Consider the following 17,998-nt stretch of genomic DNA (forward strand, 5'->3'; position numbering starts at 1 on the left):
AGGCCTTGATAAAGTACTCGCTCATTACAAGTTTGTTTTTGTATGTGTGTCTGTGTGTGAGACAGAGAGAATGTGTGTGTGTTGATGAAAGGGTAATCTCACTAGTTCAATCTTCTTAGACAAGTTAGACTTGCTAAAAGCACTCTTTATTTTATTGTAAATTCAGTTAGACACACTTACACATACAGCATGAACAAAAATATCTGCATGCTGACATTTCCTATTTACTGAATGATATACAATTTTCTCCTGTTTGCCATGCTATCTTCCTTTATATAAAATACAACTATAAAACTCATTTACACCAACCAGTGGACTAAATAGTCTTCCTCAGTACCATATAATAAAATATTACAAATCCCCACACAAAAAGAGAACTAGGACACATTCTTTCATATGTTATGCATTAAACACTCGTAACAATGTTGATTTGTTATGATACCCAATGTGCTTGGCACTGTCCTAACAGAGCAGTAAACAGTCCCCAGTTTTAATAGTACTGTACCTGATAAAACAGGAAATAGGTAGGTTTGTAGTAGAGGGAATGAACAGGTTTTGCAACGGTAGGGTTAGGATGATGATTTTTTATTATTTTTTCTTGGATTGCTATCTAGGAGGATTGTGCCTTGGGATGGAATCAACTAAGCATTTAGTCTAGCATGTGCACATACATAGCATATTTGCATCCAGTTACTGTACTTCACAGTCCTACAAAGAGTATGCACACAACAAGCCTAGCTGAAGTACTCTAATACATAAACTTAGCAAATAAGCAAGGTGTCATAGGATCTGTGCCTTGATAACTAAAAGGAAATACTACAAGAAGTTTCTTCTTGGTTTATAATCATGATCTATTAGTGAAGAGAAACTCAAGTTCCATAATGCTTTATTTAACATTTTATATAATTAGGGAGAGATGCGCTTAAAAGAGCGACTACGTCTGCAGAGAAACCTCACTCTCTCTTGTTCTGCTCGTTAAGTAGCATATATAATGCAGTTTCTGTTTTATTTATATGGGTGAAAATTCATTTATCCTTTTTATGGAAGAACTGAAAGAATTACTAGTGCAGATGAAAAAAAAGTCAGGTAAGACCATAAACTATGAAACTAATGGAGTAGTGTCATATATTAATATCTAACTTAGCTTTGAAGAAAAAATAGGGACAAACAACACACAGGACTAATTTAAGACATTATAAATAGTGGTCTACCCAACTCCAGGAGGCAATTTCATGGGGAGATCATTGGGCCAGCCACAATTTTTGCAGACTGATCGGGCTGAGTCCCTCCTCCCCCCCCCCTCCCCACATGCATCAGATTGACCAAGGGGCCCTAGTGATCCCGCCCCTCACCACTGATTGGTTGCGAAGCCTGTCCATCATGTGGCCCTGGCTCCCCCCATGCTGCCAAGTAATGGACAGGGGCAGGACCACATGACAAGTAGCCATTCCAGCCAATCAGCAGCAAGGGGCAGAGTCAGCAGCCATCTTGGGCTCCCTTTTGTGCTGGCAGTCCCCTAACTGCTGCCCACAGCAGCATAAGGATTAGTTTCAGTTTATTTTCAGTTACTTTTTTTTTTTGTGGATTTCACAGGCACTCCCTCATTTCATGGACAATGCCAGATTTCTTGATTTTCATGAAATCCACAAAATTGCAATTTTGGTGGATCCCTAATTGTAACCATGATCTTGATCTCACTGGGTAAGTGCACACATTTACCATACTTGATCCACAATCACATTGTTTATATTAAGCTATATAACTGTAGATTGGGTACAGCATGTGCACTCATTCACTGGTGCTGGAAGCCATGCTGGGGACTTGGTCTAAGTAAGTCAGGTTGGGAAGAGCAGTGGGTGGGATCAGGAGGTTGGAGCTAGTAGGTGTGTGGGAAGTGGGATTGGCAAAGCAAAGCGGAATTTGGCAGGATTGGGGCAGAGAGCCTGGCAGGTCCATGGGTTGGGGGGTGTCCGTCCAGGGACAAGGGGATTGGGAAGTTAAAAATAGTCTGGTGGGGAGGTAGAGTATAGCCCCAGGGGCTACGGCAAGTGGCTGGGCTTTCCCAGACCCTGGGCTGTGCTCCAAATGTGTACAGATATTTGGTTGATTAAAGTAACCTGTTTCCAGTCTAACTTAATTCACCTCCTCAGGTGAACTAATTTATATAGGGCTCACCATTTTTTCCCCCAATCTAACCATCCCAAACATCTGTGCAGATCAGCAGTTAGATTGATCTAACCCTAGTCGTGTCAATCTAACTGTAACATCTGCATGTACCCACTGAATCCAATGAGGCAGATCCACAGCAAGTGAAAATTGTCAATTCCTCCTTTGCTGCCATAAAAAAGTGACAACTTATACCAACTTAGTAGCTTTCTCCAAAAGTATATATTTGTCATTGATAGCCCAAGAAATAGCAGAGAGACCTTCAACTCATTTCACTAGTGACTGAACCAGGCAACATACTACTAACATCATTACCCATAAGTTTGCATGTGAACACAGACCTAATTATTATGAAGCCAAACATTTAGTATGAAGTTAAACATTTTGCAGAATGATGATAAGGAAAGACAAAATTCCAATTGTGTACCTTGATGGTTCCTTTCAGTTTCTGCCACAAACTGTCTTTAATATATTAAATTATATATTTGCAATGTATATATTCCAAGTCTAACTTCCCATTCTACCCCAAAGGTCTCTTCCTCCACAAAATATCACACTGCATCAGAACATTTTGTGTGTCAGACTCTGGGTGCAGTTTATTTTTAGTAGGTTAAAGTTTGAGCTATTTTCCAAACCTTGGCTTCTTTATGAAACTTAAGATAATTATTCAAAAACATGTGAACTATTATGTTATGGATTAACTAGTTTGACTAAATTAATCTTTAAAAAAAAGATATTGTAATAATACACTTCTTGGTACAGTGCCTGTTATCATAGTAGTGATATTTTATATTAGTTTCTATGACCTCATTAAAATGCATCATGGCAAAGGAATCAATGTTTAGATAAATATACTGCTTTGTGGTCTGATGTTTCAAATTATATATTCTGTAACACTGGGAAAATATGGTGGTAATGAGCTTGGCATACAGAGGTGTTCACTCCCTTAAAATATATACACAACTTAAAAAATTATCCTACTGTATTAAGATGAGAACAAGTTGTTCCTTTAAAATTCCAGTGAGTTTCCTTTAGGCATATGAGATTGCAATGTAAAGTTTTCTGAAACCTCTGATTTCATACCCTCCACCCTGAGTGTTTAACAATTTTTAATTATATAATCACATACTGTTTTTCCATAGGATCCCTGTCTCATTTAGTACATGGGCTAGATTGCAATCTAAAGGCATGTGTAGATGAAACAGGAGCCCTAAATAGAAGCAGTGGGTTTTTAAAATTACTGCTTCAATTTAGGGCCCTTTAAACCCTTGTATTGTGCACACACCCAAACTTACCTGCCTCTCTGGTGGCAGGGAAAGGAGGGTGAGCTGCTGGTGGGTAGAGCAGTCCCTGGGCTGCGGTGAGTTGGGGCTGATGCATTAGGCCACCAAATTTGCTACAGCAGCTGGACGCATGCACCACCAACGTGTGCAAATGCCAACACCATTAAAGTGGTGCAAAGCATTTAACCCACTTTAAAGTGCCATGCACATGTGCCCCTCATTTCATTTATACATGACCTAGGATGGGATCCTGGATGAGAGTGAATGGGACTGATGTCTGTTGGATTATTGCCTCAGTCATTGTAGAACTGGAATGTCTTTAATGAAAGAGGATCAGAATGTGTTTAATGAACGAGCCAACAGATAGTTGAAACAAAAATGCTTATATTAGCTAATGATGGGCAAAAATTTGAAAAAGAAGGATCAATTTAGATGGTTGCCTACTAATACAAATACTCTGCTGCATCATACCCAAATTAAAACTATGTTGCAGCTCTCAAAAACTTTCTTTCCTGTGATGTTCTAATGCTTTCTGATAAATGTTGGAATTAAAATTGGTCAAATAAAATTAAAACACTATTACTATATTTTAACCAGGCTTTTTTAAACCATACTGTTGATTATGGAAGTGAAAATCTAAGTCAATTTCTAAATTTGACATATCTTTTTTATCGATAATCTCAGTGGTGTTTGGAAAGAAATCCTTGTTTTCTGCCTGATAAACTTTTATAATAGTATTCTGAAAAAAAAGCATTTCGTTATGGATTGCTTCCCTAAAATCATTTAAGCAACTTATTTTATTTATTTATTTATTTTTACCTAACAGATGGTGTGAAATTTGGGAAAGATCCCTTCAAATAATCTTCCTTTTATGTAAGCTGAAGTAGGACAACAGGTGATAGGTTGCCTGTTGCACACAATTAATGCACCTGAATCAATTCAGATGTGGTATTGCTCCTGGGTGCTGTATTAGCACATGCAACCGGGACTAAAGCAAGTTGAGCTATGGCTGAGCAGCCTCAGCTGGCAGGGGGACCCAGGTGTCAACCTGCCAATGCAGGGCTGCCCCAACCCAGGTCAACATGCTGTAGAGGGGCCGACTGAGGCACCAGGGTGCTACAGTGAAGAGCTAGCTGGCAGCCCTTGCGCTCAGGCACCTTCATGCCCCAGCCAGCCCCGGCAGCGTCTACATGTGCAGTGCAGCAGAGTTAATACCCCTGCTGTAGGATAGTACTCATGTATGGCAGTACTATCCTGTGGCCAAGTTAATTAGTTTATTCCGCCCTAATAGCACTGCACATGTAGGCGCTGACATTTTACTGTGGAGCTAATTTAGTCAGCTCTGCAGTAAACATTTCATGTAGACGTACCCAGGGTGATGTGTAGCAGGTTTGCTTTATCTAAAAGTTCCCATCATACAAAAAGAGCTCCAGGCACCACATTAAATTGACTATGCAGCTGTTTTGTGCAACCATAATGATAAGATGCATTTAAGGACCTGGTCCCATAGCTTTTGATAGGTGGGCCAAAGGCTTCTGGTTTAAATTAGCATAATCTCATTGACTAAAGTCAATTTGCAGTGTTATACCTATAAGTAGAATTTAATTCATCTTCTGCTTGTGAGTTAGGAAAATATATTTGGAACATTAGGATTTATATAACCTCATAAAGAAGAATATTTTTGAAAATAAAAGATGACTGTATTCTCCATGTTTTTGTTCTCCTGATTACTGTCCCACAAAATCACATAGCATTTTATACTCAGTTCATCTTTATGTTCGTTTCTTTTTTTTTCATTTTGAACCTGGAAATCAGATATATATATATACATCTTGGGGTTTTGGTGTAAATTTAAAAGTTACAGTTTCTCTGCTTATATAAATACCAGTTTGATCAGAATACAATATATTATTGGATTTCTAATTTTCTTTTGAAAAGACCAAGCTATGTTAAGCAGCCTTTAGCAAGCTGTCACAGATGAGACCAATAAGCACATCCTGACTTAATACACATCAAGGGTTGCCAAGGATACACTGTCAAGGGACCAGGGTCAGGAGTCAAACTGACCAATATTGAGTAAATTACATTGGTTCGAATGATTCCCCCTGAGCTAGTAATGATATGGCATGCACATAGTTTTGGTCTGCAGACTGATAAATACTGCATTTGAAGGCTAAACAAGAAACAAAACATGGAAGAATGATACTACATACAAATATGGCACACACAGAGTATTTGTAGATTTAAACAATCTACTGTGCAGAAACTAAAATCAAGTGTCAAGTTATCCCTTTTTTTCCCTGAAAAAAAGAAATAAATGCAATCCTTTAATTTTGGATAAATTGCATCTGAAGTAATTGGAGTAGACAGCATGGGCAGAAGGAGATACTAAATCCTGTTAGAACATGCATCTCCCTCCCACACAAAAAGTAGGATAAAACTGTACTGTAAAAATATGCAGCAATTTACAACATACAGAAAGATATGCTCCCTTTTCAAAAGAACTTACACTTTAAAAATACAATTGTTTTTGTCAGAGGTAGTAAACTTTAATCACAGGTTAGGAACCAAAATTATTTCTCCATCTTCCCAGGAAATTTGATCTGAAGGCTTTGTCTACTGTCTGAACTCTAGCCCATACTCATCTTTTGTGCAATATGTGACCAACACTTCTGCTATGTTAGCATAATACTTAAACTAAGTAGTCAAACAGCAACACAGGGATTTTTTTTTCTGCCAGTGGCAAAAGTCTGATGTCTGCCAACCACCATATTCAAGAAATCAGCCAGGTCTATAGTTCAAGGTCATAGAGGACTTAAGTGATGGCAATAAAATGTAAATTTACTCATATAAACAAAAGGCTGTTTTTGGAGTGTAATATGCATCACAAGCTAGTATCATAAATTTACCAGTATTTAAAAAAAGAATAATTTTCAGTACTCTTATCCCTTCCCCCACTACCCATGTCTTCTCCTTTACCCCCAAATACTTTCTTATCTCTCTCATGTCCTTCCTTTCCATCACCCAGTATTTCCTTTCACCTAGTTAATATTAAATATTAATCATCCCTTTTTTAATATTTTAAAAAGAAAACGTGTGTGTGTGTGTGTGTATACTTTTTTTTCCAATGAACATTTATCCTTCAAGATATTTCCCTTTTCATTTTTTTCTATTTTCATTTTCTCCCTGCCTACCAGGGAAAGTAGGGACGACTTTTTCTTTCATCCAGCACACCCTTAATACCTGAACTTGGACATCTGCAAGGCAAGAGTATGTGTTTCTATAAGGGAAACAATCTGCACTGGGTCAAGGAAGTGGGGAACAAAGTAAATATAAGTGGGTATTTCTACACCAGCAATTCATGTGCAGTAATAAACTGCTGTGCATGTTTTGCCAGAGCTTATTGCTCCTGGGCACCATATTTGAATGTGCACCTGGGACTGCAGCATGTTGAGCCAGGTCGGAGCAGCCTCAGCTGGTAGGGGGTTGGGGTCTCATCCTGCCAGTCTGGGGCTGTTCCACCTCAGCTCAACAGGCTGCAGAGGGGCTGGCTGGGGCCCCTGCACTGAAGCACTCTCATGCTCCAGCCAGCCCCATCAGTGTCTACATGTGTTGCTGCAGAGCAAAAAACTCCACCATAGGATAATTCTTGTGTTTACAAATACTAACCTATGATGAGGGATCCCAATTTTCTCCAATTTTTCATAAAATCCCCAATTTTCAGTTTAAAAACAACAACCCCCACTCCACATTTTTCCATGATTTAAATGGACTATTGAACCACTAATATATAGATATGTATGTCATGGTGCTTCATTTAATTCACGAAAAAAATGTGGAGTTGGGGTTACTTTTTTTTAACGGAAAATTGGGGATTTTTTTTAAATCAGAGAAAACCAGGATCCCTGTCTTTGATGGAGTTAATTAGTTTACTCCATCCTAATACACTGCACATGTAATGCCAAGACGTTTACTGCAGAGCTAGTTGGCACTCCTCAGTAAATGTCTCGTGTAGGTACTCCCAGGGGTACTAACAAGAGGGGAAAGTGTCTTCCCAGATGTCTCCCTAAAGCAATGAGCTTCGGTTCAGTTCTTCGGTTGAAGTCACTCTTATACTGGGCTCTGTCACTGATACCTTCAGGACTGGACGCTGTGTGAAGACTTTTCCTGCCTGTGGCTGCATAACGCTTGCAACAGTTGCACTGTATTTTGGCACCAATTGTGGTCTGAAGTGATTATTCTGAGCATCTCCTCTTAGAAAATTGTACGTTTTTCTCAAAGATACAGAATTCAGGAGCGTTTGTATCTCTTTCCTCCATGGTTAGGGTATTTTTCACATGTATTTTCACATGTACGTTCTACTGAACAGGCAAGTCGTAGTAGACAAAGGTTGCTGTTATAAAGGAGATCTATTTTTTGTCATACTGTGCAAGCTGCTCATATGTAAACAGGTGAGGTAGACTTCCCTGCACTAGTGAAACTCCATCCTACTTTGGGCCATTCCAATAGCTTAACAATGAGTGGGTGAGCAGAGCACAAGTCCCAAGTGCTACCTAAGCAAGGGAGTGGGGGACATGCAATGGAACAGAGCTAGGGCACCACCTCATCTTCCCACACCTTGTCCCCATCTTCCCCCCACACCTTGCCCCTTCCTTGAAGCAGCTCCAATTCCAGCTCTGGCAGTGAGAAGGGTGGAGTAGTATAGGAGGAGTGCCCAGAGATTAATTTCTGTTGGGGGAGATATGACACCTCCTTTTAGCTGCTCAATATGCATTTTGGCAGCAAAAATGGAAGTGACATCACCCCCAGCATTGGTGCACCTCCAACTGCTGCTGCTCTGCCCTCCCCACTGCTGGAGTCAGGGTGAGGGTGGGGTCAGTGACAAGTCTGGGCCATTCTATCATAGGATATGCAGACATCCAACCAACCAACAAACTGAAAACACATTAGACATGTGGGTATAGCCCACCTCCATATTATAATCCACTGACTGTAGCATGGGGGCTCACAGGCAGCCTCTGTGTATTGCACAGAGCAGATCACGGAATGGGCAGACCAGAAAGCAGAACAGCAGGTCAAGCAGGGAAGGGGACTGAAATGGCATTCAGGGAGGGTGTGGGGTTTAATCTGTGGCACACATACCAAAAAGGTTGCTCCCTACCCCGCCATACCTCCACTATAACCAATAGGAGTTACACTTACATAATATCATGTTAGTGTGGAGTGGAGCATGGTTTTATTTTGGGAGACATGGATAGTAGCAGAAGTTGAATGAATAACAATTTTGTTTCGATTTCCAACCAAACTTTGTTCAGGGAGAATGGCTATTTTGAATTCACAGTTGTAAGAGCACTTTCATTGTTTAATTTCTTAGGGCATATTTCTTCTTAGTCTTCTTTTTTTCCAGACTAAATAGTCATAGTCCATTTTTGTACAATATCACCTGTTCTCTCCTTATTCTTTCTCCTTTAGCTTAATGTCTCTTCTGGCTGTTCTTCTTGAAGATATAATATCACTTGCATCTGCAGAAAGCAGAGCAGACTTGCACTTCATAGACTCCATCATTCAGGAATGCATAAGCTTTCATAAACAACAACTCATATCACCAGATAACATTTGCAGGACTAGGACTTCTCCCCACTTACATCCTAGGAATGCTGGTAGTAAACCTGATAACACTCATTTCTAATTTTCCCACTAAAACAATGTTATTATCTCTAGTGAGACTTATTATTCAGGTTTTGACTTCTTGGGTCTGTTTTTTAAACTTTGCAGGAGCTGAGTTTTGTCAGTCAAAAAGATCTGTACAACTGTGTTCTTATTTTATGAACAAAGACAGAAGTCACACATTACTCAGTCTCAAAGCAGAACAGTCTTTAAAACATGACTGTGCAAGTACTTTGTGTTATTTTTACTACTTCTAAGTTATATTTGTCAGGTAACAGGGCTAGAGGGAGGTGTATATTGAAGACTTGACCTCCTGCTGGGTTCATTGTGAAACGGTGACAGAACTATTCAAATGACTGTCACATAACTAGATAAAAATGGTTTGTGCCATTGTCCTCTTTTTGCTGAATTGATTGTATACTGAGGAATCATGTTCTATGGACTCTTCCATTAGCCCAGAGGAAGCTTATATTGCTGCATGAATAAGGCCCTGACTGATTTTTTTAAATATACTTGTTTTAATTCACATAATTCCCACATCCTACACTGATTGAATTGTAATTTCAGTGTTGGTATCAATGGAAACAGTGACTTATGAGGAAGGTACCAGACTTATTCCACAGTAAAGAAAGGATAAGAAAATTAATAAATCACAGTTCCATTATATAAAGAAAGCTAATTCTTTGTAAGATACACCATTTAAACTACAATTAGTTCATTCATGCTTTGGCAGGAGGATATATTGTTTTAAAAACTGCAGTGAGATCTTTGCTCAAGATTTAAACACTTACACAGAACTCCATTTACACTCCTGAGCTTGCCGTCCTGTTCATTTGGATGACATGTCTCCAGTTCATCCTGCTCTCAAAGTATTGTTCCGCTGATAAAGGCAGATGCTAGAGAAAGACCACTGCAGATTTCATCTTTGAGTTGCTGTGCATCTGGCAAGTGTGTTGAATTCGGCAAGAGATTAAATCTGGAAGAATTGGGGAGTATTCTGAAACAACAAATATGCTCTTTCCAGTTTATAATTCTAGATGAACTGTGCAAACTACTCGTGTTTAAAATGGTGTGAAATAATTATCTTGGATCAAGGTCTTATATTATATGGAAGCTGGTCTTATAGGTATAATATACTTGCTTGAATTCTGTGTATTTATTTTCTTCTGTACAAAATGAGCACCAAGTAAAATGCTAATGAACTAGGATGTAGGATGACAGCAGCTTACAATTAATTTATATCTCCCCCCACTCCTATGTCTAAATGACTACAAGAGATTCAAGGCAGTGTAGAGCAAGTGTAATGATTCTTTTTTTCTCTTGGCAACTTCCTTGCTTGTAACTCTACTGCAGTACCTTGTAACATTATCTGAAGATCAGCCTGAATAACCTCAGTGCCCCTTCTACCCAATTAAAAGTATAACACAAAGAAGAAACCCTACTGAACTAGTATTTATTATCTATATATTTCTAAGTTAATTATCAATATACTGCAGGATTAGCTTTTCTAAACAGCTTCCTATTGAAAAAATGTGCTTATTAAAAATAAACCTAGATTTAAAAAATGAAGCCAAAATATAATACTTTACAAATTTGACCCTTTCAAGTGATACTTTTGTTAAATATTGAAATGTCTAGGCTAGTAGAGTCCTATTAGGGGGCTACGGTAGGTACTTAAGGGGCTAATTTAAAAAAAAATCATTTGTTGTGCAAAAAGATTATGCATTTAACAGCCTTCTACTGTACTACTGAAAAACACTAGAATCTTAAAATCTCCCAATTTAAGGCCTCATTAACTTGTGTAATAACTTTAGTGTTGCATTTGTAATGCTATACTGTAGTTAAGGGTCAATCAGCATTTAGCATAAATGTTTTAAAAGCATTTCATAAGGTTTATTATAGAAATGCCGCTCACCATTCCATAGTTAAACTTGAGTTGGATGTTACACTTACAGGGGGAATTCAACCATTTTCTATATGTGGGATAGTACAGTGTTTCCACCTCAAAATTACATCACTTAATGCTTTAAGTTCAGAGTGAATTTTCTGAGAATTTACAAGTAAATTGATTAGCTTGAGTTAAATTAATTAAAAATGGATTCTTTAAGAGATGTAGCACCTAGTTGCAAACAGTCTCTTTCTCCAGAATTATCTTAATAATGAAGCAATGCAAACTCTTGAAGCTTTGTTTCTAGTTAAAATGCATTGAAATCAAAGACATTTGTTTTAGGACTAATGATAATTTTTCCCATCACTCTTCATGACTGAAAGTTTCTTCTTTAACAGAGCTGATGAACAAGAGGTTATAGAGTTCTACAAGAAATGCCTTCTTAAATATTCTACCATTTCCTATTGTTCTTACTGCGTTCATCTACATATGCATTAACATGCTGTTGTTACTGAGCATTAAGTTAAGTATCTATAATAACAGGTACTAACTCAATGCACAGTAACTGGCACTAGTGCATAGTCTTTTAGTGATGCTAATGTGCAGCAGACTAATTCTACTGCAAATGAGTGCAGCTTTTGCTGTGATGCACTAATGCTTAGTAGAACCAGTCTACTGCACATTTAGCATCTCATGTAGATACACCCACTATGACTGAGAGCATAACTTTTATTTATTTATATATATATATATATATATATAGTACAAACTATGCGTGATATTAGTCCAAAGCTAAAAGGCTCATGATTTACCATATAAATTATTTGGCTGGGCCCCAGCAGAGTCCACAGCATTTCAAGCCGTGGTGGCCCCACAGCTCAGCACTGCTCTGGATGTGTGTGTACTCCAGACACCCTACTCCACAAAGGATCCATGTGCTAATTACCCCCATGCCTATCTGGAACCAGGTATTCTTGTCACAAGTCCTAGGATCCTCTAAAAAAAATATATGCAGATGAGGTGCAGGACAACCTGGTCTGGCTCTACCTCATGAAGGGCAGGGCAATATCAATTATATGCAACAGGCTGACAGAGGATGCAAGAGTGCGATTTTGGATGAACTATTTAGGAACCTGTTTGATGATGTTTGCTAGACATCTAAGGCTGGTTAAGAAACAAGAATAATTTGAAATTAGAAAGAGAGGCAGGAGATGGGGTCTGGTGAGGGTCCTCCTCCAGCCCTCCCTGCTACTTACCAGCATGGAGTCCAGGTCCAGCTCCTTGTAGTGGCAAGCACAGACCACCCAAATCTCTCCAATTATTTTCTGAATTGATTCAGAGAGCTTGAAATTGATTTGGAGCTTTTTATTGGTCTCCTGATTTGGTTCAGATTTGGAGATTCAGCCACCAAATTGGGCTGAATCTCTTCCAAATTGAATCATCACCTGAAGCTTCACACAGGGAAAAGAAAACCAGAAGAAGAGCAATGGGAGGAAGACAGAGAGCATCCAAACCAGGGAAAGCAACAGCAGAAACCAGAGAGCTGAAGAAGAATGAGGAGAAGGAGTTGGATGACAGAATCCAGCAGAGGTAGGCAAGCAGAGCTGGGATGATGGGGACAAAGAGCCCAGACAAATTTTGGGGCTCAGGGTACATACAGCAATGATTAGGAATAAGGCATATGAGAGATGGACCATGCAAAGGTACGACTTCAAGATGATTTTGATTGATATTTTGAACCCCAAGTACTTGTAATGCATTATGGTCTACTCAAATGGGAGATCATGGGGTTTCACCTTCTGGCATAGAGGGGCCTATAAGCAGTTTTGGAGAAACTACAAGAAAACGGAGGAGACGGAAGAACTGCAAGAACTGTTTTTTGCTGCTAAACAAAAGTCAAGGGAGTGAGTGATCATTGTCAAACTGTGTCTGGATGTCTTTGAGAAAATGGATTTGGAGATATAGTTGGAGGGGAGAATCCAGAGAGTACTGCTTGTGGAAAAAAATGACACAAATATAATGTAGACTGCAGATTTTAGGGTTTGAGCGATTCTAAGGGAGCAGCAGGGGAGCCTGGGAGAGGTGGTGTACCTGTCATCAGTTTTTCCATACAGGAGGGCACTGGGGCTACATCATATACCATGGGCAGCACCGTCAGTATAGGAAATGAGGGCAGGAAGGGTATTTGGTGACCTATTGTAGCCTAACCATTTGCTGCTGGTGTGATGGGAAAGGGCACAGAGCCCATGCATACCAGGAAGTGCTGAAATGTGGGATACATCACATGCACATATGGGAAGTGCACATGCAAAACAGATGCCCAGATTCTCTCTTTAACAGAGCACAACCTAAAAGGGAGGATGACTTCAATCAGATGAGTGAGGAGGAGGAATGGGCGGGAGAGTTTGGGATGGATTTGGAGGAGGAAACATTGGTGGAAGAAACACCAGAGGTAGAAAGGGGTGGGATGAGTAGCAACACAACAACTAGAGAAGGGGGAAGAGGAGAAGGGATGTGGAAACACAAGCATGGAAACAGAAGTAGAAAAAAAAAATGATGGAGATTGACCAAGAAGAAAGTTCTCCTTCAGATAAAGGGTTGAAGTCATAGGTAGGAAAAAGGGAGAAACAAATCTGTTATGGTCTCAGAAGAAGAAAACAAAGAAAGATGGAAAGGGGAGAAGGGAGAAGTGATGATACTAGGGAATGGTATATCCGTAGCGGACTGCTTAGCTGGAAGGAAGTAGTGGAGGGGAGGGGAGGGGAGGGGACAGCAGCAACATCTCTCAATATGGAAGCCCTGGAGAACCTAGTAAGAATGATGGGGATGAGGAGGGGGGGGGAGGGACAGAGTCACTGATCACCAGCAGTGACATGGTCAACCCATAAAACGAGATGAGGATCAGTGGCTTCTACCTTTTCTTTATCATGATGTTATGTGTTGCAACTTTAAATGTGAGAAGTTTATTGACAAGGAAGAGGTGGGACCGAATGGCAGCAATTTTAAGGTCTATCAATGCAGATGTAATATGTCTACAACAGTGGTCTCCAAACTTTTTTGATTGTGCACCCCCAATATATGTATATTTATATTCGCGCACCCCTATCAGTAAAAAAGTTTTGAGCACGCACCCCCAATATATGTATATTTAGATACATATAAATATAAATAGAAGTTCTAATATTTTCTTCCCACACCCCAATGGATCATCTTGCGCACCCCACTTTGGAGACCACTGGTCTACAAGAGTGTGGAATACCATGGGGAGATGAATATAAATATCTGGAGAAGAGATGGGGTTTAGGGAGGTCATGGTGGGTGGGAACAAATATGAATAAGGTGGCAGGGGTGGTGGCATCAATTAAAAACCCAGGTGTTAAAGTTAGGTAAGTGCAAGCGTTGTAAGGTGTTGTTGGAGACAAAGGAGATGAAGGTAGACTTGTTTAATATATGCACACCCATAGAAAGGGAGGGGTGGGTGGCTTTATTCTGGAAGTTGGAAATATATGCGGTTGGAAGGAGATGGAGTCATAGTTGGCAACTTCAACTGCATACTTGAGAAAGGAGATGGGTGGCAGTGAAGTTAGACAGCTTCTCGAAGATGCTAAAGAAAATTATCAAGGAAGAAGATTTCAAAAATGTATGGGTGGGAGAGAAAGTACATATGAGAGTAGAGCTAGGAGGAAGGAAAAATTTCAAGGATCGATTTTGTTTTAGTTTCAGAAGGAATGGTAGTGCACAAGATGTGGCTTTTAGTGACCATGAAGTGTAGGGGTAGAGATGGGAACAAGAGAATGGAATGGGAAGGGGTTTTTTGGTGGATATCAAGGAGAAGGTGGAGGATAAAAGGAAGGATGACTTGGCGGGGGGGGGGGAGGGGGAAATTAGGATAACAGAGGTAGAAAAATGTTTGAGAACTTCTAAAGAAAACAAGTCACCAGGAAAGGATAGACTCCCAGCCAAATTCTATGTGAAATTCTGGCTGTGTGGGACAGGATTTGGTGAAAGTGTTCAGAGAGATAGCGAAAGAAAAAAAGCTTGGGGAGGGTTTTGCAGATAAAGTAGTGGTACTACCAAATAAGAAGAGAGATCAAGAACACCTCAAGAACCAGAGGCCAGTCACATTATTGAATACAGATTATAAAATCCTGGTGAAAGTCACAGCAATATGAATGAAAAGTGTTATGGATCAGGGCATACAAGAGGACCAAATGTGTGCAGTGGAAGGGAGAAGAATCTCACAAGAACACTGGGTGTTGAGAGATGCACTGGAATAGGTGAAGGATAGAAAATGGAATATGGTGCTAGCAAATTTCAATCTGAAGACAGCATATGATGGTAACGCATGGCTTCTTGTTTGAGATGCTGCTGAAAATGGGATTCCCAGAAAAGTTGGTAGGCTGGATGGAATTGTATGGCACAGCAGAGTCAGGTCCTGGTGAAGGGAAACTTGAGTTGGGACTTTCAGATCTAAACAGGGGTGAGGCAAGGGTGCCTCTTGTCACCCAGGATCTTTATATGAGCAATGGAACCTCTGGCATAGAGGATAAGGAAGGACAAAATAATCAGTGGAGTTAATATTCCAGGGGTGGGGGGAAGCAAAATGCTCACTGTACATGGCCAACTAACTTGATGGTGTGATATACATTCTCGTTAGTGAGAATCCTAAAACATATGGAAGATATCGAGAAGCTTCAGGGGCAAAAGTAAACAAGACTAAAAGTGAGTTCTTGAGGTTAGAAATTGGGAGATCTAGGGAAGTCTGGCATGAGGGTGGTTAATAATCAGATGAAAATCTTAGGGGTGGTTCTTGATATAGAAGGTAAAGGCACAAAAGCATGGGAAGAGATTAGGTCACAGGTTAGGAGAATGTTAGGGTTTAGGAAAATTTTAGGGTTTTGGAGCACAAGAGGTTTGTCATATGTAGGAAAGGTGAAGGTGATGAAACAGGTGTTGCTACCCATTATGTCGTTCGTAAGTGCAGTATATCCTCTGTCATGGATTCAAAGCAGGAAAATCCAGAGACCAATTTGTATGTTCTTCTGGGGTTCTAAAAGGGAACAGATTGTCAGGAAGGAATTATATAAGGGACGCAAGTGCAGAGGGTGGGAGCTACCAGACATAAATAAATATCTCTACATACACTATGTTAAAAAGGTGATGAAGGAAGCATCAGAAGGAAGTGGGAAAGTGGTGCATTTTTTGCAGATTTTGGGCAAGGAAATGGCTGAGGAGGATGGGCCTATATGGGACAAGGTAGAAAGGGCAGTGGGCTTGGAAACTGCTGATATATTATGGGAGAGCAGACAATTTTATTAAAGTACAAGGCTTGGAAGGGCTAGAGATACAAGGTTAGAAAGAAAAGTGAAGGTTTTTGAAGGAAATCAGAGGGAAAGACAAAGTAACTGAGGTGGGCGATTTGTCAGAGCAACAAGCGAAGAGTGTGTGGAGAGGGGTATTGGAAAGATTTAAAAGGGGAACATGCAGACTTGATGTGGAGATTGGTGAGGAGGGTTTTGACACCAAGACAGGTTCAATATAGGTGGGGTGTAACATGTCGCCCTCCCCAGCGCCATCTTTCCTGGTAATCCACACTTTACATGGGGCGCCTTTGGAGCCTTCTTGGGAGTTCTTATGTCCCGCCCTGTACTTCCTGCCATGTCTTGATGGATATTATTATGATGATGGTCTTGTGAGTGGGAGACTGCCTATTGTATTGTGTATGATGGGGCCTTTCACCTACACGGGCCTGACCCCTGTTTTTCTCTAGCTAAGTCTCCCCGTCTAAACCCACTAACCAGGGTTTGACTCCGAGGCTCTAGCCTTTTCCAGTTTCTCGAGGCTCATGGCTCCTTTTCCTGCTCTGATCTGAAGCCTGCCTCCCTTGCCCAGAGGTCTGGGTACCAGCCCCATAGCCAGAGGGTCACAAGTTCAAAACCAGGGGATGACCCCAAACTCACACACTCTCAGTCCAAAATAAAATAAAATTGCACCAGGCCTCCCTGGCCTTTTTAAGATCGCGCCTTTAGGCACCAGAGTCCATGCCCCAAAAGCCACACCCCTGCTGGTGCCAGGGTCTGTGCCCCCCCCCAAAGCCACACCCTTGCTGGCACTGGGGTCCCCATTCCATAGTGGGTCCCCAAAATGAGGCCACCTCCTTCCCCTAATAGCCTCACCCAAGCCACCAGTTTTGTTCAATAATCAAAAAAAAAAAAAAAAAAAAGGAAAGAATAATAACTGTCACCAACCAACATCATCAAGGAAAGCAGCAGGTCAAGCTTACAGTCACAGAGCTCGTGCCTCAGCTTCTTTCCAATGGCTACAGTCCTTGCTGCGGTGTGGCTGCTGCCTCCCCATGGCTTCCATAGTTCCCACCTTTGGACCGTTCACCCAGCTTCTCTGTGGAGCCCTCAGAGGCACTCCTTCCCCTTTGGCTGCTGCCCCCTTACTGCCACTCTGTCCAGGTTTTTATAGTCCTGCCCCTTCCAGTCAGCTGACTAGCTGGCCAGGCTCAGCATTTAACCCCTTCCTTACCAGCACTCTGTGCCCAGAAAGTTCTGGTCTTAAAGAGGTGGACCTGCTTTCTGGTGACAGGGCTAAGGTTCCCTGTTACACGGGGTTTGGGAAGAAGAGCAAGATTCCCATGGGAGAAATGCAGGGGCGGGGAAGAATCAGTGGTACATGTATTTTGGGAATGCAACTTTGCATAGGAAGTTTGAAGGAAGGCACACAGATTCTTACAAATTTCAGAAGTGAATAAGATAAATTTTGAGACAGTGATGTATGGGTTGGTTGAGAAAGGACAGGAAGAATGGAAGATAATGGGCATGGGTGATCTGTATTAATGCAGCACTATGGAAAATGAGAAACTTGCTGATCATGAAGGAAATGGATTTTACCTTGAAGGAATGTTTACAGTTAGCCTTATTTGAGCTCAAATATTACATGCTGAGGATGATGATGAGGAAGACGAAGGAAGAGGGAGGAGATGTGG

General features: G+C 40.6%; 1 long non-coding RNA gene across 2 annotated transcripts in view; it reads left to right on the top strand.

Moving 5' to 3' along the window:
• The first annotated feature begins 1,506 nt into the window (after positions 1-1,506).
• The window catches only part of LOC149869002 (uncharacterized), a 38,532-nt gene continuing 22,040 nt past the window's right edge, over positions 1,507-17,998 (top strand). For both annotated transcript variants that reach the window (XR_016441047.1, XR_016441048.1), the window contains exon 1: positions 1,507-1,701. This is a non-coding gene — a long non-coding RNA (uncharacterized LOC149869002). The remainder of the gene's footprint in view (positions 1,702-17,998) is intronic.

The sequence above is a fragment of the Crocodylus siamensis genome, chromosome 3 (assembly GCF_052110815.1).
Source record: "Crocodylus siamensis isolate JL-2025a chromosome 3, ASM5211081v1, whole genome shotgun sequence".
NCBI lineage: Eukaryota > Metazoa > Chordata > Crocodylia > Crocodylidae > Crocodylus > Crocodylus siamensis.